Source organism: Agelaius phoeniceus, assembly GCF_051311805.1.
Source record: "Agelaius phoeniceus isolate bAgePho1 chromosome W unlocalized genomic scaffold, bAgePho1.hap1 SUPER_W_unloc_2, whole genome shotgun sequence".
NCBI classification, from domain to species: Eukaryota; Metazoa; Chordata; class Aves; order Passeriformes; family Icteridae; genus Agelaius; species Agelaius phoeniceus.
This window is the reverse complement of record NW_027509867.1, coordinates 2,079,035-2,104,055: the sequence shown is the minus strand read 5'-3', so window position 1 is coordinate 2,104,055 and position 25,021 is coordinate 2,079,035. Positions and strand designations below refer to the sequence as shown.

Genomic DNA, 25,021 nt, shown 5'->3' with positions numbered 1-25,021 from the left:
AGAACTTATGAGGAAAATGGCTGTTGTGCGTGGCCAGTGTAAAGAAAATATTTTGATGTCCTTTCTTGAAAAGTTTGTTAAAATCACTGGAGGAAAGGGAGCAAAAGATACCAGCGAGACTGACAAGGTTCATTCACCCCAAGGTGAGGAACACAGGGCTGCTGAAAGTCTCACAAGAAGCCCAGCTCAAGTAGCTAAATTCCCAACTAACTGCCAAATTCACAGGCTGGTGGGCTTTGCCAAATGTGAGAATCATATTTCTCGTTGTCCCTGTCACCTATGTGACAGCTACACAGAGCTTTCCCTTCCTTTTCATAATCTATATTGGGCTGAATTTCCACTTTTCTTTCATCAGAATGCACCAGCAGCTGAGCTGGAGCTGTGCACGAACCAATGGGAATTGGAATTGCCACAAAATTGGTTGTACTGTCAGTTTATTCATGTTTGGGATTTGTTTCCATTTCCATCACAATTCTCTTTAGGGAAGAGCAACTTCAAGGCATTTTATGTACCGTTAAGTTTGATTTCTGACAAGAAACAACTTTCCTTTGTCCAGTGCCTAGTGGATGCTTGAGGGGTCTCTGAGCCTCTCGCCCTGGAGGATGCTTGGGAGGGGCTTGGTTGGATTGTCCCTGTCCCTGTCACCCCAGGCCATTCCCCAGGGCTGTCCCTGTCCCTGTCACCCCAGGCCATTCCCCAGGGGTGTCCCTGTCCCTGTCACCCCAGGCCATTCCCCAGGGGTCTCCATCATTCTCACCCCAGGGAATGCCTGGGGGGTCTCCCTCCCTCTCTCCCCTGTGCCAGGGGGTGCTCGGGGCAGTCTCTGTCCCTCTCAGCCCAGGGGATGCTCGGGGCTCTCTGTCCCCTGGCCCTGGGGGATGCTCGGGGGGTCTCCATCCCTCTGGCCTCAGGCAATGCCTGTGCAGGGCTGGGCACCAGGGGCTCTGTGTCCCTCTCACCGCTGAGGCTGCTCGGGGCTGGGGGGGCTCTGCCACCTTCTCACCCCTGGGGAGGCCGGGGGGGTCTCTGTCCCTCTCAGCCCTGCTCATCCTTCCTCAGGAAAAAGAGGGGGGGGAAATCTCTCATCCTGTCTGCAGCTGCTCCCACAGGGATGTGAGGGCTGATCCCAGAGCCCCAAGGGTCACAGTCAGGGCTGCCCTCAGGGAATGCTCACCTGGTATTGAGGGGCAGCGTGGGAGCACCTGGATCTTGGGGCACCCAGCTGCCCCCCATGTTTGGAGGTGCCTGAGGAGGGCTGGGACAATGCCAGGGACATCCTGCAGTGACATCCCCCCTGTCCTGCTCTGGGTGAGCTCAGTCCCAAACCTGACCCTGATCCTGGTCTCAATCTCACTCCACATTTAGAAACACTCACAGTTCTGTATTTAATCTCATCCCAGTTCCAAACGCATCTAGCCCCAGACCCAATCCCAAGCCCAGCCCTAAAGCCAATCCCATGTCTCGCCTTAACCCCAATCCCAGCTCTAATCCAAATATCAGCCCCAACTCTAATCCCAGCCCCAATTCCAGCCCCTTCCTAAATCCTCAGCCCCAAACCAAATCCCAGGCTCAGCCCTTCTGGGGCTTTGGGGGTGTCTCTGTCCCTGTGACCCCGATGATGTTTGGGTGGGGTCCCAGCAGGGCTGAGAGGGACAGAGACCCCCCCGGCCTCGCCAGGGGTGAGAAGGTGGCAGAGCCCCCCCAGCCCCGAGCAGCCTCAGCGGTGAGAGGGACACAGAGCCCCTGGTGCCCAGCCCTGCACAGGCATTGCCTGAGGCCAGAGGGATGGAGACCCCCCGAGCATCCCCCAGGGCCAGGGGACAGAGAGCCCCGAGCATCCCCTGGGCTGAGAGGGACAGAGACTGCCCCGAGCACCCCCTGGCACAGGGGAGAGAGGGAGGGAGACCCCCCAGGCATTCCCTGGGTGAGAATGATGGAGACCCCTGGGGAATGGCCTGGGGTGACAGGGACAGGGACAGCCCTGGGGAATGGCCTGGGGTGACAGGGACAGGGACACCCCTGGGGAATGGCCTGGGGTGACAGGGACAGGGACAAGCCCCCCAAGACCCTCCCAAGCCTCTCCCCCAGTGTGAGAGGCCCAGAAACCCCTTGAGCATCCCCTGGGCACCGGACAAAGTAAAGTTGTTTCTGGAAAAAAATCAAATTAACCCTACAGAAAATGCCTTGAATTTGCTCTTCCCACAAGTCACTTGTGGTGAAAACGCAAACAAATTGCAATTTTTAATAAACTGACCGTAGAAGCGATTCTGTGGCAATTCCAAAATCCATTGGTTCTGCACAGCTCCAGCTCAGCTGCTGGCACATTCTGATAAAAGAAAAGTGGAAATTCGGCCCAATAAACTCTGATATCTCTTTTCTGAAAAGAGTATGAAAAGGAAGGGAAAGCTCTGTGTAGATGTCACAAAGGTGACAGGGACAAAGAAAAAACTTATTCTTAGATTTGGCAAAGCCCCTGGCCTGTGAAAGAGAAAAGGGGGGACAGCCACGGAGTGACAGGGACAGAGACCTCCCCTGGGGCAGGGCAAGTGTGACATTGTCCCCTGTGTGTGTGGCCTTCCCGGGGTGGGGGTTTTACACCTGAGCCAGTTTGGGTAAGGGGGGTGGTGTTCACCCCCTGAGCAGGGATTCCCCCACTGTTTCAGGTTGCAGTGTAAGATGGAACCAAATGCATGTTTTCAATCCCCATCTTCATCAACTGCTATCAACAGGTGGGGCAGTGTTCTTGATCTCTTCCATGACTCAGCCCTGATAACGCCCTCCAGGGGAGATATCTTCTGGGAATGGACCATTGAGTGTCACTGCAGGACTGATAAAATTCCATCCTCCCATTGTGGGATGCTCCGCCCAGGGGGAGGATCCAAGCATTCCTACCTGGATATAAGCTGAGCCTTGCAGCACCAGGAGCAGCTTGCCTACTGGATTCCCAGAGGACAAGAGCTCCAGAACCACCACTGGACCTCCAGAGGAAGACCAGAGCCTTCTACAGGATCACTGCTTGGACAGAATCACGTTCATCACTCCAACAGGACTGCAGCCACCATTTAATGGGACTGCTGCCACCAGCCTGACCAGCAGCAGGGTGTCAGGTTATATCCTGACTCTGTCAGTTTAAGGCAGTGTTTCTGTAGCATTGCCTTGATCTTCTTTTCTTATCTAATTGTAAATTCTGGTTTAGACTCTCCCCAGGTTTGCCTTGAAACCAGTACAAAATTCAATGTACTTATCCCTTGTTTTCTTCTCAAAACAGGATTTTCCATCCCATAAACTTGGCCAGATGGAGGAGCAGTGTGTGAGGAAGTAGAAGGTGCCCCAGGAGACCCAGGCAGGTGAGGAGGAAGTCAGTGCCCCTTTCCCCCTCTCTCCTGCTCCATCTCCCAGCCCAGCACAGCCCCCGGCTGCAGGACAACCCTGCTGCCAACCCCGTCCTGCTGGGGATGCACTGGGGGGATCTCCTTCCCCTTCCCTGTGGCACGGAGGCAAATCCCATCCTCTCCTTGGCCTTCCTTCCCCAGACAAGGAGATGAGGATGAAGACATGGCAGGGCAAATCCCTGTGGCAGAACCTCATGGAAGAGGCCATTTTGAGTGGTTCCACAGTGCAGAATTCCAACTGGGAGGACAAGACCCAGAGATCCCACAGGAGAAGCAGTTTCAAACCCAGCCCAGGGTGCTCTGAGGAGGAAAGACGCACCCTGAGCCAGGAAGGTGGACAGAGCTTCAGCCAGAGCTCAGAGCTGGTGGTCCATGGGCAGTTTCACAATGGGGAGAAGCCCCACAAGTGCTTGGAGTGTGGGAAGAGCTTCAGGCAGAGCAGCACCCTGATCAGCCACCAGATGATCCACACCGGGGAATGGCCCTACGAGTGTGGGGAGTGTGGGAAGGGCTTCCGCTCCAGATCCACCCTTGTGACCCACCAACGCATCCACACTGGGGAGAGGCCCTACGAGTGTCCCCAGTGGCAGAAGAGGTTTCAGACCAGCTCTGATCTCGCCAGGCACCAGCAAATTCACTCAGAGGAGAGGCCCTTCTGCTGCCCTGAGTGCGGGAAGGGCTTCAAGAGCAAGTCCCACCTCATCAGGCACCAGCCCATCCACACTGGGGAGAGACCCTATGAATGTCCCACGTGTGGGAAGAGGATTCAGACCAGCTCAAATCTCCGCCTGCATGAGAACATTCACATGGAGCAGAGGCCCTTCCGCTGCCCTGACTGTGGGAAGGGCTTCAAGCGCAACTTTACCCTCATCAGGCACCAGCGCATCCACACTGGGCAGAGGCCCTACAAGTGTCCCCAGTGTGGGAAGAGCTTCACCCAGAGCTCTGACCTGACCAAACACCAACGGAGGCACCAGTAAGGGAAGTCCTGCAAATGCCCCAAGTGCAGGAGGAGCTTCGTACACTGCTCCAAATTCCTCCCCCATTGGAGACCCCACGTTGGTCAGAGCCCTGGTGATCCATGTGCCCTGTGATCCATGCTGGGAAGACACCTGTACATGTTGTTGCCCCTACCAATGAAATGATGTGGGATGGGAGAACATGAGGGTCTGGCCATGGTCCTGTCATTACATTCACTCCCACCTCAGGTCATTAATAAGGGGAAGGACAGGGACTCTCTCTTTCCCTCCCTGAGGAGAAGGGTGTCCTTTCCAGACAGGAGGAAATACATAGCCAGGAAGAGCCAGTTGTTGATGTTGATGTTTTCTCTGTAAATAGTTTTACTTATCCCTTCTGTTATCAATATTGTTTCTATTCCCTTTGTTCCTTATCCTGTTGCTGTTCCCAATAAATTTTTCTTTTCCCAGCCCGGGATCTTTGCCTTTTGTGCTTTCCATGGGAGGTGGGACAGCAGCGAGGGCAGCGCGGTTTTAGCGGGAGCAGGAAATTGGGGAATCCCATTCCTGAAGCCCAGCCCGTGGAAACCGAGCATCCCAGCTGGTGGCAGCCCTGGTGGCCATGGCAGCAGCCTTGGGAGCGGGTCCCTGGCTGGGGCTGTGGGAACCTCTTCCCTCTGGTGCCCAGGGACAGGAGTGGAGGGAGCGGCTGCAGCTGAGTCGGGGCAGGCTCAGCTTGGATGTCAGGAAAAGGTTTTTGGCCAGAGGCTGCTGGGGCCCTGGCCAGGCTCCCCAGGGAAGGGTCCCAGCTCCAGGGCTCTCTGAGCTGCAGCAGCGTTTGGCCAGCGCTGCCAGGCCCAGGCTGGCCTTGTTGGGGTGTCCTGTGCAGGGCCAGCAGTTGGACTGGAGGATCCTGATGGGTCCCTCCCAGCTCAGCCAATTCTGTGCTTCTGGGGTCCCATCAGCCTGGGGATGGGGCTGCCAATGGTTGCCATGGCAATGGGCTCTGGCTGCAGGCCTGAGCTGGTGTCCATGGCAACCACCCCGGCATGGGGTCTCCATGGAGCTGCCAAGGGACTGAGCATAGCAACAGGGGGCTGGTGATGGTTGCCATGGAAACTGAGCATAGCAACAGGGGCTGGTGATGGTTGCCATGGAAACTGACCATAGCAACAGGGGACTGGTGATGGTTGCCTGCTAAGGATCAGATTTGTCACAGGCCCTCAGAGGGGTTCCATAGGGATCTTTCCAAGAGTCTCCAGGCTCTTCAAGAGCTGGAATGTCACAGGCAGGGACAGGGGCTCCATGGAGACCTCCCAGGGCTTTCTGGGGATGGTAAAGAGCCCTGTGGTCAGAGGCAGTCACAGCCATTCCTTGGTGACATCCCAGGGCACCTTGGGCTGCAAAGGCACCGATCTGTCACAGGCACTCACAGGGGCTCCACGGTGACATCCCAGGAGTGCCCAGGCTGCCAAAGAGCCAGGATGTCCCAGGCACTCACAGGGGTTCCTTTCATGGGCACAGTGGGAGCTTCAGGCAAAAGCTTTATTTCTTTATTGGAGAAACTCCTGCTGAGTCATGAGGTAGAGAAATGACACCCAACAGCCACCATGGATTCTTAAACCCCTGCAGGGCCCCTAGACTTCTAAAATTCCTTCTAAGAGAGGAGACTGGGAGCGGCTGGATCCAACTCCAGCCCCAGACTTTGTCAAAGGTGTAAAAAACTGAACAGGTGGAATTGAACTTTAACACAATTTCTCCTGCAGGATTAATGATAGAATCCCAGATAGATTTATTTATCTATGTCTCTGGCTTATTCTGATCATGGTCAGATGGAAAGATCACTAGCACAGTTATTTATCCCACAGTTCAATTGCTATAACAATTATCAGAATATAATGCTGTAGGAAGCAATATTGAAGTTTACAGGGCCTTCCTGGAGTGGTTTGAGCCCATTGCAGGCAGAGCCTCCTGCTCCAGCAGGAACTGCCTTTCCTGTGCCATCAGCAGGGCAGGTCCTGCTGCAGGAAAAGCCCCAGGCCAGCCCCAGCACAGGGAAGGCCTCGGGCACAAGGGCAGAGTGCCATGCTGGGAGCTGTGCCAGGGAGAGCCTGAGGCACCAAAGGCACCTTGGCAGCAGCAGCTGCTTGCAGGCCATGGCCAGAAGCCTCCCTTGGCAGCCCGGCCTGGTGGCCACCACTGCAGAGCTGCTGCCTCAGGGCTCATTCCTGGCTGGCCTCTGAAAAGCCACTTCTGCCCCAGGAGCCTGACTGGGAAGCCATTGGCCCCAGCACCTCGGGGACAAGATATCAATGACAAAACTCTTCATGCCAGCAGAGCCAAGGCAGGGGCAGAGGAAAGGGCAGAGCCAGGCCCAGGGGACAGGGCTGCCATGGTGATGGCTGTGAGGTCACTGCCCCTGCAGCAGCCTGGCTGCCCTCAGCAGACATTCTGGCCAGAAGCATTGTGAGGGCACACAGCACATCAGAGAACCCACACTACAGGAATTCTGTCCTTGGGGATGAGAGGGTTTCACTAGGTCAGGCTGCACAAGGCTTCTGATCTTGGAGTGTTCCTGGGATTGGGCATCCAATTCTCTGGAGAAACTCTTGCAGTTTTGTGCCTCAGTCATAACTGCAAAATATTTCCTCTTCTAACAAATGTAAATTTTCCCTCATTCAGTTTAGAGATATTGACCCTTGTTTTGTAACTGCAAGATTTGGGAGAAAATACTTTTGATCAGTATTTTTCCATTTTCACAGACCTTGGAGAGGACCCGAAAATCTCCCAAGATGGGGTTTGGAGACCTCATCATAAAACTGGCAGGTAGAGGCTGCAGACTCTGGGCTCAGTTTTGTGGAGACTGAGGACAGAACAGGAATAGCCTGGGAGGGTTTGAAGGGTGGTTTCAGAGGGGCTGGAGCTTTTCTTCCTAGTGGGAATGAGCCTGAAGAAGACATAATAGCACCAAGGGCAGCTGGGGAGGCCCAGGGTGGACACCAGGAGAAAGGAATTTCCCTGCCAGGGCAGGGCTGTGGTGCAGCACGTCCCCCAGCAGGAGCCTGGAGCAGCCCAAGGCTTTGTGTGGGCAGGCAGAGGCAGGCAGGAGGCAGAGCTGTCAGCAAAGGAAGGGGCCAGCCAGGTGGGGCAGCCGGGGGATGCCCACAGCCTGCAGGGACAGAGGCGCAGGTTTGCTCAGCACCAGAGACACCTTTGCCTTGCTTGTCCCCACCTGTCATCACTGCCACCAGTGTTCTGCTCTACCTGGAACCTGGGGACACTTTCTCAGTCCTTTCCCTCAGAAGGTTCTATTTAAAGTTTAAAGTATGAGAAACTTCAGTGTTTCACTTTCTTTTTGAATCCCTGAGAAGTCCTTTGAGCACACTCTGAGGGACTGAGTCTGATGCAAAGAGCACCAAAGCCCCGGAGGGTCATTACAGCCCTTGTGCTGTGTCTGTGCTGCTGAGCTGGGCCGGGCTCCTGGCCCCGAGGCAGCTCTTGGCAAGGGCAGCAGAGCTGCAGAGAGACAGCTCTGGCCAGGAGCAGCTCCTGTGCACAGCCCAGCAGGGCTGGGGCACTGCCAGGGCCCCTCAGGGACACCAGCAGGGCACAGACAGAGCTCCCAGGGGCTCAGCACTGGCAGGGGCTGTGGCATGTCCCAGAGGGGGCTGTGTCCCAGCAGCTCCTCTGTGGCTGTGTCATGGAGGCACAGAGCAGCTGTGATGTCAGCAAGGGGCTGTGTGACATCACAGAGTGGGCTGTGTGAGGTCACAGATTGGGCTGTGACATCACTGTGTTTGTTTTGTGAGGTAATTTTGGTGACTGAGCATCATAGAGGGGACTGTGTGACATCACAGAGCAGATTGTTACATCAAGGCATGGCTGTATGACATCATAGAGCTTGCTGTGAGGTCAAAGTGTGTACTGTGACATTAAAGAGTGTTAGTATGACATCACAGAGAGGGTTTTGTGGCATCACTTAGGGGATTGTGACATCACACATCTGTCTGTGACATCATAGTGTGAGGCCATAGAGCAGATCTTTCCTTCATAGAGAGTGGCTCTGTGATATGAGAGAGTTGGTTGTGACATCACCAGGTGGCTGTGTAACATCATATAGCAGCCTGTGACATCACACTACAAACTGTGACATCACAGTGTGACTCTTTGACATCAGAGTCTTCTGTGACATCTAAGAGCAGCTGTGTAACACCACAGGGGACTGTGTGACATCACAGAGTAGCTGTGTGACATCACAGGGGACTGTGTGACATCGCAGGGGGCTGTGTGACATCCCAGGGGCTGTGTGAGGTCACTGGGGAGGTCACTCTGCCCCGGCCCCCCTCACAGTTCCCCCCAGAGCAGTCCAACCCTGCTTGTGCACAGCGGGGTCCCCTGTCCCCCTGGGTCCCCCCGCCCCCGGCGCCGCAGCCTCCCCCAGAGGATGTTCCACGAGATCGACCCCAGAGCCTGACACGGGGACGGGGGGACGGGGCCCTGGGGGTGGCACAGGGGGACAGGGACCCCCCAGCAGCGTCCCCGTGTCCCCCAGGACCAGAGCCTGGGCCAGGGCTCCTTCACCCTGGTACCAACGAGGCCTTGAGAGCGCTGAAAAAATCCCCAGCAAGGGATCAGCAAAAACCAGATTGAATTTTAAGGGACAGCAGCACAAAGTTCCTTGGCAAGAGTCACGCTGCTCCTGACTGGACACTTCAGGCACACCAAGGAAACAAAGCAACAACAAAACCAAAAAAAATCCAGGCAATCAAACCAGAAATGAACTGAGGACTGTCCCTGTGTGTATGAGACACAAGGACAGTGAGGGGAAGGATAAAAGGAATACAGCCCAAAAGGTTAACTGAGGTGAAATTTAAAAGGACTTAACCTTAACTGATACCGTCAACTTCACAATTTAGCAAAAGAACAGCACTTAACAGTACTTAACCTAACTTAAAACCAATGGCTCAATAATTTAACATAGGAATAACACTTAACAAAACTAAGCTAATAACTAGAATAAACTTAACAACTGAGCAAAAGAACAACTCTTAGCAGCATTTAACTTAGCTTAGATCTCCTGACTTAACCTTACTTACTGATATCTGGATATCTGACTGACTCAGCTATCCAAGGCTCTCAAACCCCTCAGAGAGCAGCATTTCTGCCACATTTCCCCAGCACGGGCACTCCTGTGTGCACACAGACACAATGAGTCACTACAAGGCACCTGGGAGAAATTCCCCTGAGGGCAGGAAATGCTCCCTGTGGATCCTTTGCCATCTCCCCAGTGGGTGAAGGGTTGAGCCTGGAGGAGTGGGGGGACTGGCCCAGGCTCCGTCGTTGTTGGGGATCCCCGAGTGCAGCAAACGGGAGAGTTCCCGGCTGGGAGAGGCCCCACTCAGAGGGAGTCGCTGGCCCAGGAGAGCTCCAAGGGCTCCTTTTGGAGCGCTGTTTGCAGGGCCCCAAGAGGGGGGCTTCAGTCCCAGCAATGGTTCATCCTAGCCACACTTGGCACCAACAGCTTTCTTTGGCAGGGTGAGAACAGGGATGTTGTGCCACGGAGGGAACAAAAGCAGTTCCCAGGGCTGCTCCTCCAGAAAGCAGGAGCTGGTTGGGCAGCAGCAGTGCCTGGAGCAGACAGTGTTTGTGAGGAGCTGCAGAGGAGCTGAGCCCAGGGGCTGTTGGCCAAGGCCTAGGCCCAAGGAGCATTTCTCAGCTGGCAGGGCGGCCTGAGAAGGGGAGGGGGGAATGCAGCAGCACAGGGCCCATGGAACCAAGGGACCATTGTGACACTGTGAGACCCCATGGTCTCACAATGGTGCCAAAGGTCCATTGTGACATTGCTGGGCCTCATGGAACCATAGAGACACCATCAGGACAATTTATAGCCTCGTGGAACCAAGGAGACCATTGTGACACTGTGAGGCCCCATGGAACCATTGAGACCATTGTGATCCTGGGGGTCCCCACACAACCAAGAGGACCATTGTGATACTGTGGGGCCTGGTGAAACCAAAATGCCTTTGTGACACTGCAGCGCTGCATGGAACCAAAGGTCCATTGTGACACTGTGGAACCTCTGGTCATCAGGGGTCCATTGTGAGACTGGGAACCAAAAGGAGACCATTGTGACACTGCAAGGCTGCATGGAAACTTGGGACCATGGTGACATTGTGGAACCCCATTCAACCAAGGGTTCATTGTGACACTGCAGGGCTGCATGGAACCAAAGCTCCAGGGTGATATTGCCAGGCCTCCAGTCATCAATGATCCATTGTGACACTGTGGAGCCAAAGGAGACCATTGTGACACTGCAAACCCCCAGGGTCCAAAGGTCCATTGTGACATTGTAGGGCTCGTGGAACAGAGGAGTCATGTGACATTGTGGGGCCTGGGGAACAGTGGAGACCATTGTGACACTGCAAGGCCTCATGGAATAAGTGGGACCAATGTGAAACTGCAGGGCCTTCTGGAACCTTGGCGCCACTGCGACATTGTTTGACCCCATCAAACCAAGGGTCCATTGTGATACTGCAGGACTTTGCCATTGTGACACTGCTGGACCCCATAGAAACCAGTAACCATTATGGCACTGTGGGGCCTCATGGACCCGAGGCACCATTGTGACACTGTGGGGCCCCCAAAACCAAGGGAGCACAGAACAGGTGTGGCTGCTTTGGCCTCCCAGGGGCTGCCTGACTGGTCCAGCTGACCTTGGCATGTTGAGGGTCTCTTCTCATCTGCTGCTGAAACCCTGGAGCTCCATGCTTTCCTTCCTATGGAAAAGAACTGTCCTTCTCCTCCAGGCACCCTGGCCAGATTTGGGATTTCACTTCCAAATTTCCTTATATCCAGGGATTATTCCAATAGGAATATTGTCAGGACAGGTCTGGCTGGCAACAGTTTCACAATGGTCACCTCTCATCTGTCCCCAAAACACTGGGGAAGGCTCCGTGCTTTCCTTCCTATGGGTCCTGAGACTGGGTTTCCACCTTCAAAATTCCCTTAATTGAAAGACTGATCCCAGACAAAATCTGCAATTCTTGAAAAGTCTGCCTGGCCATGGACCACTTAGGCTCTCACCTGCCTTCCAAACACTGGGGCTCTGGGCTTTCCTTCCTATGGAAAAGAACTGTCCTTCTAGTCCAGGTGCCCATGGCCAGAATGGAATTCCACCTCCAACACTGCCTTACTGTAAGACTGAAGGAGATTGTTGGCCCAAAGCATTTTATGTGTGGGGGAGGAAGGGGCAGGTCCAGCCCTGCCCTACCCTGGAAGCCCAGCCCTGCCCTGCCCTGGAACCCCAATGCCCCCAGAGCCTCTATCCCAGCCCAGCAGTGGCTGCCAGTCCCTGGCACAGCACAGGCAATGCTCCACAGCCACCTCTGCAGCCCCAGCCCAGCTCCTGAGGGACCAAATGAGCCCAAGTCCCACCTGGGGGAAGGGCCCAGGAAGACCAAGGGCTATTGAAGGCTGACCACAAGGCAAGCACACATCTTGACCCTGCATCCTCTTGGAATTTCCATCTGAACACTGCTGGAATCCAGGAGTTGGAAGCTCTGTGTGTGTGCTTCTCTAAATGTTATTTGTCTTTTTCTTATTCCCTCTTCTTGCAAAATTTGAGTAACTTAAAATGAAACAGGCTTACAGTTTGTGAAGTTGATTGAGCAAAGGTAATGTTATGAGAAGTGTTTCTTGTTGATTGAATGTTGTATTAAACCTTTGGCCAAAGTTTCTCTGATTTTCTAAAGTTGCCAGTAAAGTTCCTCTTTTGTTGTTTAGAGCTCCTGAGAATCTCTTGCTGATATTTATCCAGTGCGTCCAACTCAGTGTACACAAACAATTGTAATTCCTTTTAAATGTCTTGTTGAGAGAGCTTTTTAGTGGATGGGGGTCAGGGCTTGTGTGTGCTGCTTGGCCCAGCCCAGGCAGGGCTTTCCCAGCCACATTCCACACTCCATTGCCCAGCTGGAGCCGCTGGTGCCTCTGAGTTGTGCTGACAGGAAGGACATGGATGGGCTGAGTGTGTCCAGAGAAGGGCAACAAGGCTGGGGAGGGGTCTGGAACACAAGTCCTGTGAGGAGTGGCTGAGGGAGCTGGGGTTGTTTATCCTGGAGAAGAGGAGGCTAAAGGGAGACAAGGTGGTGTCAGGGCACAGGCTGGACTTGATGATCTCCAAGGTCTTTTCCAACCTTGCTGATTCTGGGATTCTCTGAAACCCCCCTTGGAGCAGTTGCAGGATGAGCCCTGGGCCTCCTCTTCAGCAGCTCCAGCAGCCCAGGTCCCTCAGCTTCTCCTGGCAGCCCCAAAGCCCATCCTGTCAGTCCTGCAGAGCCTCTGCAGCTCCTCCTCATTGCCCAGAACAGGGAGCCCCAGAGGCAGACACAGCAGCCCAGATGTGCCCCCTGGCCTGGGGTGCCTCTGGTAAGGGAGCAGCAGCAGGCACTGCAGGAGCCTGCAGACAATTCCTGCAGCACTTGTAGGATGATCCTGCTGCCCAAGGGACGTTCCCATGGGGCCAAGTCAGGAACTGCAATGGAGAGTGGGGCCAGAGAGGAAAGGGCAAACAGGGATGGGCTGTTTGCTGGGCTGTTTGCAGGAAAAGGGGGGCAACATGAAGACATTTGTAACAGGAAAGAGGAAAGAAAGCAAAGGTGGCACACAGGAAATGTTGAGGGCAGTTTGTGGGTGGCTGCCAGGCAGCCCTGGCTCTGAGCAACAGCGTCTGCAGTGGCACAGGAAACTCCCAGCTGATGGGAACAAACTTTCTGGCTGAGTGCAGAGGCCAGGACAAAGCTGAGTGGTTTCCCTGGTGTCCCGCAGGCCTTGCTGGCCCCAGGGGCTGATGGCATTTGTGCTCCCTCAGGTTCATGTCCCCACAGCAACAGCATGGGGGTGCTGGCCCTGCTGTGTGCAATGCAAACAGGGGCTGCTGAGGCAGTGCTGCCGTGTCTGTGCCTGCAAGGATGGGGCACCTGTGTGAGCTGGGGGAGAGGCCAGGGCTGCAGAGGGGGGATGTTGTTGGCAGCTGCATGAGGACGCTCTGGGACGCTGCCCTGGGCTGTGCAGCGCACTGGGCATGGATCAGCCCCTGCTCTGCTGCTCCTTCCCGTCTGCCCCAGGGCCCTTGCAGAGCCCCAGCCATGCTGTTTGCCCCCAGCCTGCCCACGGCCAGCCTGGGGCTGCTGACGGGGGTTTCTGTGCTGAGCATTGGCCTGGCCGTGTCCTTGAGAGGGCCTGGGCAAGGAGCCTGGAGCCCCCAGGGCCTGGCCTGAGGCGTCAGCGCTGCCCCAGCAGTGCCCATGGCCTGTCCCTGCTGCAGCCCCGGCACTGCCACCCCCAGGGCTGTGCCCGGCCCCGAGAGCACTCAGGCCCTGCAGCAACACCAGGGCCACCAGGGCAGCGGGGCAGGGCCACGGCAGCAGCACTGGCAACACCAAGTGCTGCTGCTGCTGCTGCTGCTGGGCACAGCTGCTGGGCCAGCACTGATCTGCCCCAGCTCTGCACACAGACATTGCTGCTGCAGCTCCAGAGAAGGCAACAAAAGGGCATCTCTGCTGAAAACTCTGCTGGGACATCCTTTAGTTCCTCTAAAGCCACAAAGAGCACAGGCCCTCACTGACAGAAGCTGCGGCCACAGGGGATTTGGAGAGTAACAAAATAAGAAATGGCACAAACAATGACATTTCTCTGGGGACAATATGGAAAAAGTGAAACAAAGAAACAGAACCCCCGAAATGAGAACAACAAGAAATATCAAAGATGATTTTTATTACAAGTGATTTGCTGAAATTGGCCAGCAGTTTAATGTTTCTGAAAGCATCCAGTCATCAGTGTCCACACTGCAGCCTTGAGCTCCTGGTTCCTCAGGCTGTAGATGAGGGGGTTCAGGGCTGGAGGCACCACCGAGTACAGAACTGACAGGGTCAGATCCAGGGATGGGGAGGAGATGGAGGGGGGCTTCAAGTCAGAAAATGTGCCAGTGGTGAGGAACAGGGAGACAACAGCCAGGTGAGGGAGGCAGGTGGAAAAGGCTTTGTGCCGTCCCTGCTCAGAGGGGATCCTCAGCACAGCCCTGAAGATCTGCACATAGGAGAAAACAATGAACACAAAACAGCCGAGTGCTAAGCAGATGGAAAACACAAGAAGTCCTAATTTCCTGAGGTAGGATTTGGCAGAGGAGAGCTTGAGGATCTGAGGGATTTCACAGAAGAACTGGCCGAGGGCATTGCCATGGCACAGGGGCAGGGAAAATGTATTGGCCGTGTGCATGAGAGCAATGAGAAAGGCACTGGCCCAGGCAGCTGCTGCCATGTGGGCACAAGCTCTGTGCCCAGGAGGGTCCCGTAGTGCAGGGGTTTGCAGATGGACACATAGCGGTCGTAGCACATGATGGTGAGGAAGGAAAGCTCTGCTGCAATGAAAAAGACAAAAAAAAATAGCTGGACCACACATCCTGCATAGGAATTTCCCTGGAGTCCCAGAGGGAATTGTGCATGGCTTTGGGGACAGTGGTGCAGATGGAGCCCAGGTCGCTGAGGGCCAGGTTGAGCAGGAAGAAGAACATGGGCGTGTGCAGGTGGTGGCCGCAGGCTACGGCGCTGATGATGAGGCCGTTGCCCAGGAGGGCAGCCAGGGAGATGCCCAGCAAGAGGCAGAAGTGCAGGAGCTGCAGCTGCCGCGTGTCTGCCAATGCCAGCAGGAGGAAGTGCCTGATGCAGCTGCTGTTGGACATTTGCTGTGCCTTGGCATGGGGATCTGTAAGAAAAGTAATCATGGGATAGTTGGGTTTGGAGAGGACTTGAAATATCCCAGCAGAGGCTGGGGGCACTTTCCCCCCACTGCCTGCCCAGGGCTCTGCTGCCTGGAGCTGTCCCTGCCAGCAGCTGCTTCCCTGTGCCCAGGGCTGGGCCCTGCCAGTGCTGCCAGAGCCCAGCCCAGCCCTGGGGGCTCAGCTCTGCCCTGCAGAGCCCTCCCAGCTCAGGCACTGCCCAGGGGCAGCTCTGGCTCTGCAGGCTCTGATGGCAATGTCAGAGGAAACCTGAGGAGGCTGGAAAAGTGACACTGATGCAGCCTCTAAAGGGGCTCTGTTCTGATTTCTGTCTCTGCCTGCTTTATTCAGATCAGAGAGAAATTATTTTTTTTCCACCTGAACTCAGCGATGAATATCTATGTGCAGTTTCCCATACAGGCAACCCAGAGCAGTAAAATAAAAAGCAGGATTTTCCCTTTTATGCAGCCCCTGCCTTGCTGTGCTCCCTGTATAATCTACCTGAAAATGTTCTGCAGATAAATGCCATGCTGGGAGCAGTCCTGAACAATGCAGCATCCTCCCCACACAAGGAGAACACTTCCAAGTCTCACCAGCTGTCTCCTGCCACCCAGATCTTGTCCCCCAGTGCTGGGAGCAGCTGCCAGGGCTGGCTGAGAGCTGTCCCTGGCAGGCAGCAGAGTCCCTGCCCCAGCACAGCGCCCTGGGCTGCAGGACCCTGCTCTGCAGGACAGCCCTGGGCACCCCTGGCTGCTCTGCACAAGAGACAAGCAGAGAATGTACTCACAGGCTCTGCAGGCATTGGCATGTTCCAGCTGCAGGAGATGACTCCAGGAGCTGCAGCTGCATTGTCCTGCAGCCAGAGGTTCCTGTGCCAAGGGCTGGCAGTGATTGTGCCCCAGGCACTTCTCAGCCCCTTCCCAGCCCTGACTGATTGAAGCTCTCTGTGCCTCTGGGCTGTGCCCGGGCTGGCTGCAGGCAGTGCCCCAGCCCTGCTGGGCTGGCACAAGAGCTGCTCATCCAGAGAAATGTGCTTTTGAAGCTCTTCTTGGGGAGCAGGAGCTGCCTCTGTGCCAGGAGCCCAGCCCAGCTCAGCAGCACAGACACAGCACAAGGACTTTAATGAGCCCCAGGGGCTTTGTGCTCAGGCCCTGAACATCACTCCCTGAGAGGGAGCTGAAGAAACCTCTCCAGAGCTCCAAGGCAGAATCCAACTCCAAAGTTTCTTGGACTTTTAATGGGTCCCACTGAGGGACACGAGTGAGCAAGTGTCCCCAGGCCCCAGGCAGAGCAGAGAACTGCAGGCAGTGATGACAGGTGGGGACAAAGAGAAGCCAAGTCTGGGTGTCCTGGGCCACTGCAGGGTCTGTGCCAGCAAGGGCTGGGAGGAGACACCTTGTCCTGAGGCCCTGGGGCCTCCTGGCACAGCCCCAGCCAGGCTGGGCACTGTCAGCCCCTTGTGCTGCCCTCAGCATCCCCCCCTAGCCCACATCCCAGTGGCCTCAAGGATCTGCTGCAAGGAGTCCCTGGGGAGCCTTGCTCAGCAATGGCCCTGGGGGCTCCTGAATGCTCCCTGCAGGAACTGCATGTTTTTCAAAGGACTTTGGCTTTGGCTTTTGCCTTGGAGTCTCTGAGAGGTTTGTGCAATCATGGCCTCCAATTATCTGCTGTAATTAGTCCCTGGAGATTCTCTGCCTGTTGCAGCATTGATTAGGACTCATTAATACTTCAGGGTACTTAAGTTTTTTAAGCTACTTCCCCTTTCCCTTTTGATACAGACTCTATGAGAAAGATTGTGCATTTACAGGCTCCAATTATCTGCTTAATGAGTCCCTGGAGAGCCTTTATCAGTAACAACATTCAGTGGGCTCATTAATGCTTCAAGGTACTTGAGTTATTTTAAGGTACTTGGTGTTTCCCTTTTGATACAGACTCTGTGAGAGGTTTGTGCAATCATGGCCCCAATTATCTGCTTTAATTAGTCCCTGGAGAGCTTTGTACTGACACTCGGTGGGGCTCAGTAATGCTTTGAGCTTCTCAAATTTTTTAAGGTAGTTTGGAATTTCCTTTCTACATTGAGACTCTGAGAGGTTTTTGGTCAATCCTGGCCTCCAATTCTCTCCTCCAAGGAGTCCATGAGGAGCCTGTGTTGGGGATGGACCTCACTGAGACCCATTCATGCTTTGAGACACTTTGGGGTTTTCTTGTGACTTTGACTCCTGGAAAGGTTTGTGCAATCTCCTCTCAGGCCCTGAGGTTCCAGGGCTCAGCTCCAAATGCACCACAGGGCTCATCAGGATGCAGCAAATCCTGACAAACCATGGCTCTGCATTGATTTCCCTCTGCCCTTATGCAGTTTATCAGGAATGTATCTGGAGTGATTTTTGGTTTGCTAATTCGAGATTTCTCAGCCAATGCATCTATTAGTGCAGTGGGATCAGTGTTGGCTAATTACCATTGCACTCACTGGAATATATTTACTCATTTCCTGTTTTGAGATAGGATTAGGAGAAAGGCCAAGTAGGCTCAAAATTTTAAAAGGGTATATAGAAAAGTTTATTACCAGTAAATAGAAGAGTAATAAGAATCGGAATACTTCTCCTCTCCCTACAACATTTTCTTTCTTACTGACAATGCAAGGAGACAAAACCTGAAAGTTTCAGTCAGTTTACACCATCTAGAACAGTCTTTCTTCAGTTCACTTAGGGAGAGGAGTCTCTCTTTCATGCTATGCAGATTTCTCCATAAGAAAACAGTTCGCTTGTCGCTTTCAATTCCCACGAAGAGCAGCTGCCCAGAAAATCTGCAATTGTGAAGTCACTCCCATTTTTCATAGCTTTTCCCACAGCTGTGTTTTTGGCCATGTCAGCTTATGGGGTATGAGTTTAAAGATGAGCTGTTCAAGAGCAAAGATTCTCTTCATCTATTTCTGAAATAATCTTCCTCTCTGGGAACAGAGATCTTCTTCTTCTCTCCCTGAGGACACAGGGTCTCACCACTCTTCTCTTTCTCTTTTTAAACCTCTGATGGGATCACAGCTACTTCAGCATTTGCTTACTTTACCATGGAGGCCTTTGCTGAACAAGTCATCTCCCATATTTTCAATTAGTTATAGGGAAAAAGAGAGTCTGATATATTAATTACATCCTTCTCCGTAGCTTTACAGGAGGATTTCAGCCCCAAAATCAAGGCATATCCTCATCCTTTCCACCTGGAACTCAACTTCCCCTTCAGTGACCTCGGTGTCTTCATGTTGCTCCTCTGTGTGCCTGCACTTTGTCCTTTTCTCTCACTGGAGGGAGGATGGAAGCACTGAAAGAGTTCATATCTCACCCGGGGCCTGCAGATGGTTCCGTGCCCCCGGCCGGGCTCGGTGCTTGCGGCCGGAGCTGTTTTACGATGGAGGTTTCTGCAGCGGCTGCGCTGGGGCTGTGTCAGGATGGGCCGTGCTGGGGCAGGGCCAGGATCTCAGCAGCCAGGCCAGAGCACAGCAGCAGCACGGCCGGGGCCGATGGCTTCTCCTGCCCCTGCCCGGGGCTTGCGGCTGAAGCCCAAGGGTGGCAGAATCTTGGCCGAGCCGGCCCGGCCCGGGGCTGCTCCTGGGGCCCGGCGGATCCTGGCTGGGCCCGGGCTGGCGGCGGGGCAGGGCTCAGCAGGGCCCAGATGTTCCCAACTGCAGCCATGGCCCGGCCCGGCCTCGGCCCCGCGGCCTCCCCTGCCCTGCCCGGCAGCCGATGGGGCCTGGCGGGGTCCCTGGGAAGGGGCCCGGCCCCACGGCAGGAGCCGCCCGGCCCGGCCTGGCTGAGACGGGACCGGGTCAGCCTTGTTACCTCTGTGCCAGCCAGAAGGGAAAGAGACCCTCCCAGGCTTTCTCATCTTTAACATGTGTCTTCACAGAGGCGTGTACAGTTTCCTTCATGGTTTAACAGATTGTCAGTTCTCAAAGCTAATTACTGATTGGTTTCTTTGTCAGACACAGATGAAACTGCTAGCAGCTTCTCTTAGGACATCACTTACATGATGCAAAACCACCACAACAGCACAGAGCACAGAGCTCCTTTGTCCATATGTAGTGCTCATGTGCCCAAGTCCTCAAAAACACTTCTTGGGAGATCTCTGGGCCCTTTCCAAGGTTTTTTCAACTGAAAGCATTCAACTCAGAGTCTAAGAAAATCACCAGAAGACATGGCCAGCCTGACATGTCTGTCCTTGCTACTGTTGTCTGGAAGCAATCTTTGGATATATGGAATTTGGGAGGCCAAATTCTAATTTTGGCCATGGACCCTGGACATGAAGGTTGGTTCTTTTCCATAGGAAGGAAGGAACAGAGCCCCAGTGTTTGCCAGGCAGAAGAGAGTGACCACCAGAGGACAAGGCCAGCCAGAAGCGGCAGGTTTTTTTTCTGAGAGAAACCCTTTCATATAGGAAAATTTTTAGAGAGAATACCAATTTTGGCAATGGACATTTAAAAAGAGGGACGGTTCTTTTCTATAGCAAGAAAAGCATGGAGCCCCAGTGTTCCAGGAGCTGATGAGAGGCAGCCCTTGACATCCCCACATCAGCCAGACCTTTCAGGTGGCCCCTGGGAGGCCAAGCCAGCCAGGCCTGTTCCATGTTCCCTCAGTTCCATCAGGCCCCACATTGTCCCAATGGTCCCTCGCTTCCCTGAGGCCCTGAGGTGCCATAATGCCCCCTTGGTGACACCAGGCCCTGAAGGGTCCCAATGGTCTCCATGGTTCCATCAGGCCCCACAGAGCCATAATGGTCTCTGGGTTCCATGAAGCCCCGCTGGGTCACCATGGCTCCTTGGTTCCATGGGCTCCAGTGGTGCCACAAGGATCCCCTTGGTTCCATGAGGTCTCCACAGTGTCCCAGTGATCTCCATGGGAAGGAAAGAACCCAGCCCCAGTGTTGCAGGGGCAGCCATCCAGAGGCCAAGGCCAGCCAGGCTTGATGGTACTGGCAGATTGTGCCTGGGAGTAACCTTTGGATATCCAGAATTTTGGAGGTGGAATCCCAATTTCAGACATGGACACCTGGAGGATAAGGATGCTTGTTTTCCATTGGAAAGAAACCACGGAACACTGATTACAAGTGACATTTGGGGATCTATGGGGAGCACTGGGGATCGTTTCTGGACCTTGTGACCCAACAGGAGCTCCTCTAATAAACGCTGCCTGAAGCTCCCACTGTGCCCATCACAGGAACCCCCATGAGTGTCTGGGACATCCCAGCTCTCTGGCAGCCTGGGGACTCCTGGGATGTCACCATGGAATGGCTGTGACTGCCTCTGACCACAGGGCTCTTTACCATCCCAGAAACCCCTGGGAGGTCTCCATGGAGCCCCTGCCTGTGACATTCCAGCTCTGGAACAGCCTGGAGATTCTTGGAATGTCCCCATGGAACCCCTCTGAGGGCCTGTGACAAATCTGATCCTTAGCAGGCAACCATCACCAGTCCACTGTTGCTATGGGCAGTTTCCATAGCAACCATCACCAGCCCCCTGTTGCTATGCTCAGTCCCTTGGCAGCTCCATGGAGACCCCATACCGGGGTGGTTGCCATGGCCACCAGGGCTGGCACCAGCTGGGATGCTCGCTTTCCACGGGCCGGGCTTCAGGAATGGGATTCCCCAATTTCCTGCTCCTGCAAAAACTGCACTGCCCTCGCTGCCCTCCCGCCTCCCATGGAAAGCACAAAAGGCAAAGATCCTGGGCTGGGATAAGAACAATTTATTGGGAACTGCAACGAGATAAAGAAGAAACAGGAACAGAATCAATATTGATAACAGAACGGATAAGTAAAACTATTTACAGAGAAAACTACAACATCAACAACTAGTTCTTCCTGGCAATGTATTTCCTCCTGCCTGGAAAGGACACCCTTCTCCTCAGGGAGAGAGAGAGAGAGAGTCCCTTTCCTGCCCCGGGCAATGACCTGAGGTGGGAGTGAATGTAATGACAGGACCATGGCCAGACCCTCATGTTCTCCAATCCCACATCATGTCATTGGGACATGAAAAGGGACAGGACATGAAAAGGGGCAGGAAAAGGGACAGGTGTCTTCCCAGCATGGATCACAGGGAACATGGATCACCAGGGCTCTTCCCAGTGTGGGGTCTCCAATGGGGGATAAAGCTGGAGCAGTGCATGAAGCTCTTCCTGCAGCTGAGGCATGTGCAGGGCTTCTTTTACTGGTGGCTCCGTTGGTGTCTGCTCAAGTGAGAGCTGCTGGTGAAGCTCTTCCCACACTGGGGACACTCGTAGGGCCTCTCCCCAGTGTGGATGCGCCGGTGGGTGACGAGGCTGGAGTTGTGCTTGAAGCCCATCCCGCAGTCGGGGCAGAGGAAGGGCCTCTCATCCGTGTGAATGCGCTGGTGCTGGAGGAGCTGAGAGCTGGTGTGAAACCTCTTCCCACACTCGGGGCACTTGTAGGGCCGCTCCCCAGTGTGGATCATTTGGTGGATGATCATTTGGGTCTTCCTACTAAAGGTCATCCCACATTCCCCGCAGTTGTATGGCCTTTCCCCAGTGTGGATCCTCTGGTGGCAGATCAAGAGAGACTTCTGCCTAAAGCTCTTCCCACATTCCCCACATTCATAGGGTCGTTCCCTGGTGTGGGTCTTCTCATGGGAGATCAGGTTAGAGTTCTGGCGGAAGCTCATCCCACATTCCCCACACTTGTAGGGCTTCTCCCCGGTGTGGATCCGCTGGTGCCGGATGAGGTGGGAGTTGCGCTTGAAGCCCATCCCACAGTCAGGGCAGCGGAAGGGCCTCTCATCCGTGTGGATCCGCTCATGCAGGAGGAGATCAGAGCTGGTGTAAAACCTCTTCTGACACTGGGGACACTCGTAGGGCCTCTCCCTCTCCCCAGCGTGGATGCGCTGGTGGGTGATGAGGGTGGAGTTGCGCTTGAAGCCCTTCCCACAGTCAGGGCAGTGGAAGGGCCTCTCCTCTGTGTGAATCTGCTGGTGCTGGAGGAGACTGGAGCTGGTCTGAAACCTCTTCTGACACTGGGGACACTCGTAGGGCCTCTCCCTCTCCACAGTGTGGATGCGTTGGTGGATGATGAGGGCAGAGCTGCAGCTGAAGCCCTTCCCACACTCCCCACACTCGTAGGGCCATTCCCTGGTGTGGATCATCTGGTGGCTGATCAGGGTGCTGCTCTGCCTGAAGCTCTTCCCACACTCCAAGCACTTCTGGGGCTTTTTCCCATCATGAAGCTGCTCATGGGCCACCAGCTCCGAGCTCTGGCTGAAGCTCTGTCCACCTTCCTGGCTCAGGGTGGGTCTTTCCTCCTCAGAGCACCCTGGGCTGGGTTTGGAGCCCCTTCTCCTGTGGGATCTCTGGGACTTGTACTCCACATTGGAATTCTGCACTGTGGAGCCACTCGAATTGGCCTCTTCCATGAGGTTCCGCCACAGGGATTTGCCCTCCCTGGTCTCCATCCTCAGCTTCTTCCCAGGGGGAGGAAGGACAAGGAGAGGATGGGATTTGCCTCCGTGCCAGAGGGAAGGGGAAGGAGATCCCCCCAGTGCATCCCCAGCAGGACGGGGTTGGCAGCAGGGTTGTCCTGCAGCCAGGGGCTGTGCTGGGCTGGGAGATGGAGCAGGAGAGAGGGGGAAAGGGGCATTGACTTCCTCCTCACCTGCCTGGGGCTCCTGGGGCACCGTCTTCTTCCTCACAGCCTCCTCCTCCATCTGGCCAAGTTTAAGGGATGGAAAATCCTGTTTTGAGAAGAAAACAAGGGATAAGTACATTGAATTTTGTACTTGTTTGAAGGCAAACCTGGGGAGGGTCTAAACCAGGATTACAATTTAATAAGAAAATGAAGATCGAGGCAATGATGCAGAAACACTGCCTTAAACTGACAGAGTCTGGATATAACCTGACACCCTGTTGCTGCTCAGGCTGGTGGCAGCAGTCCCATTAAATGGTGGCTGCAGTCCTGTTGGAGTGATGAACGTGATTCTGTCCAAGCAGTGATCCTGTAGAAGCGTCTGGTCTTCCTCTGAAGGTCCAGTGGTGGTTCTGGAGCTCTTGTCCTCTGGGAATCCAGTAGGCAAGCTGCTCCTGGTGTTGCAAGGCTCACCTTATATGCAGGTAGGAATGCTTGGATCCTCCCCCTGGGCGGAGCATCCCACAATGGGAGGATGGAATTTGATCAGTCCTGCAGTGACACTCAATGGCCCATTCCCAGAAGATATCTCCCCTGGAGGGCGTTATCAGGGCTGAGTCATGGAAGAGATCAAGAACACTGCCCCACCTGTTTATAGCAGTTGATGAAGATGGGCATTGAAAACATGCATTTGGTTCCATCTTACATTGCAGCCTGAAACAGTGGGGGAATCCCTGCTCAGAGGGTGAACACCACCCCCCTTACCCAAACTGGCTCAGGTGTAAAACCCCCACCCCGGGAAGGCCACACACACAGGGGACAATGTCACACTTGCCCTGCTCCAGGGCAAATGGCATCTCTCTAATATTTTCTTAACCAGATTGCAAAATTATTTTGGCACAGTGAGTTCAGGGCACTGTTCTTCTACCCCAGTTGCCTTTGACAACAGCATGGTTCCTTCCTCTGAGGAGGTTGTGGGTCTCTCTGGAGGAACTCTTGGAAACTTGGATGCAGCTTCGTCTGAGCGACCTATGGGAGAACTGATGAGGAAAATGGCTGTTGTGGGACTGGAGTGTAAAGAAAATATTTTGTTGTCCCTCCTTGAAAAGTTTGTTAAAATCACTGGAGGAAATGGAGCAAATGATACCAGCAAGACTGACAAGGTTCATTCACCACATGGTGAGGAACACAAGGCTGCTAAAAGTCCCACAAGAAGCCCAGCTCAAGTAGCTAAATTCCCAAATAACTACTGGATTCCCAGGCTTGGTTTTTTTCCAAATGTGAGAATCATTATTCTCTTCATCCCTGTCACCTTTGCTACACAGAGCTTTCCCTTCCTTTTAATAATATCTGTATTGGGCCGAATTTGCACTTTTCTTTACTTGTAACCTGCCAGCAGCTGAGCTGGAGCTGTGCAGGAACCAAGGAAACTTGGAATTGCCACAGAATTGCTTCTATTGTCAGCCGGTGCTGCGGCGGCCGTGGGGCAGAGGGGTGGGAAAGGGGGCTCCGGGGTGGCAGTGGAGGAAATGCCGGGCCCGGGGGCTGAGCACAGGGCTGAGCACGCAGAGATGGTTTTGTTCTTGCTGAGCTCGCACTGAGCCAAGGCCTGTCCTGCCCCTCATTCGGCCACGCTGGGGAGGGGCTGAGGGTGTGAGGGAGCTTGGGAGGGGACACAGCCAGGACAGGAGATCCCAGCTGACCCCAGGGATACCCCAGACCATAGGACATCATGATCAGTGCATGAAGTGTGGGGAACAAGGAGGAAGGGGGCACATTTGCAGTGAAGGGTTTTGTCTCCCCAGGTAACACTTAGGCAGGATTGGGCCCTGTTTCGCCAGTGGGCAGGGCCCGCACCAAAGACACAGACACCAACTTAACTTAAGGAACAGTGTAATTTAGATAATGCAAATTTGCAAAAAATTACAAAAATATTAGGTAGGCAAAGCAAATAATCATTAGTCAATAATTCCAAAAGAGAAGATGTTGAAATGAGTATCACACAACTGTCCATTTCTGGCTGCAGGCTCTGGAGATTCTATCTCTGCCTTCAATCAGGGTTGCATTCCCTAAAGAATCCTGGTACCAAATCCTGCTTTCCAAGGCTGGAACAGTGTCTCAGGTTTAGCTGGGTGTGTATTCAATTACCCTCTGTTAAAGTTGGGGCAATTATCATCTGTTAATTGAGCAGCTTACTTTATCTCTTCCACAAGGAATCCTCCCTCCAGGGAGATGTCTTCTGTTAATGGGCCATTGAGTGTCACTGATAAAAATTCCATCATCCCA

The 25,021-nt window shown here is 54.2% G+C and overlaps 1 pseudogene; it reads right to left on the bottom strand.

The window, feature by feature from the left end:
- LOC143692639 (uncharacterized) overlaps positions 1 to 25,021 on the bottom strand; it is an 87,934-nt pseudogene that overhangs the window by 42,273 nt on the left and 20,640 nt on the right.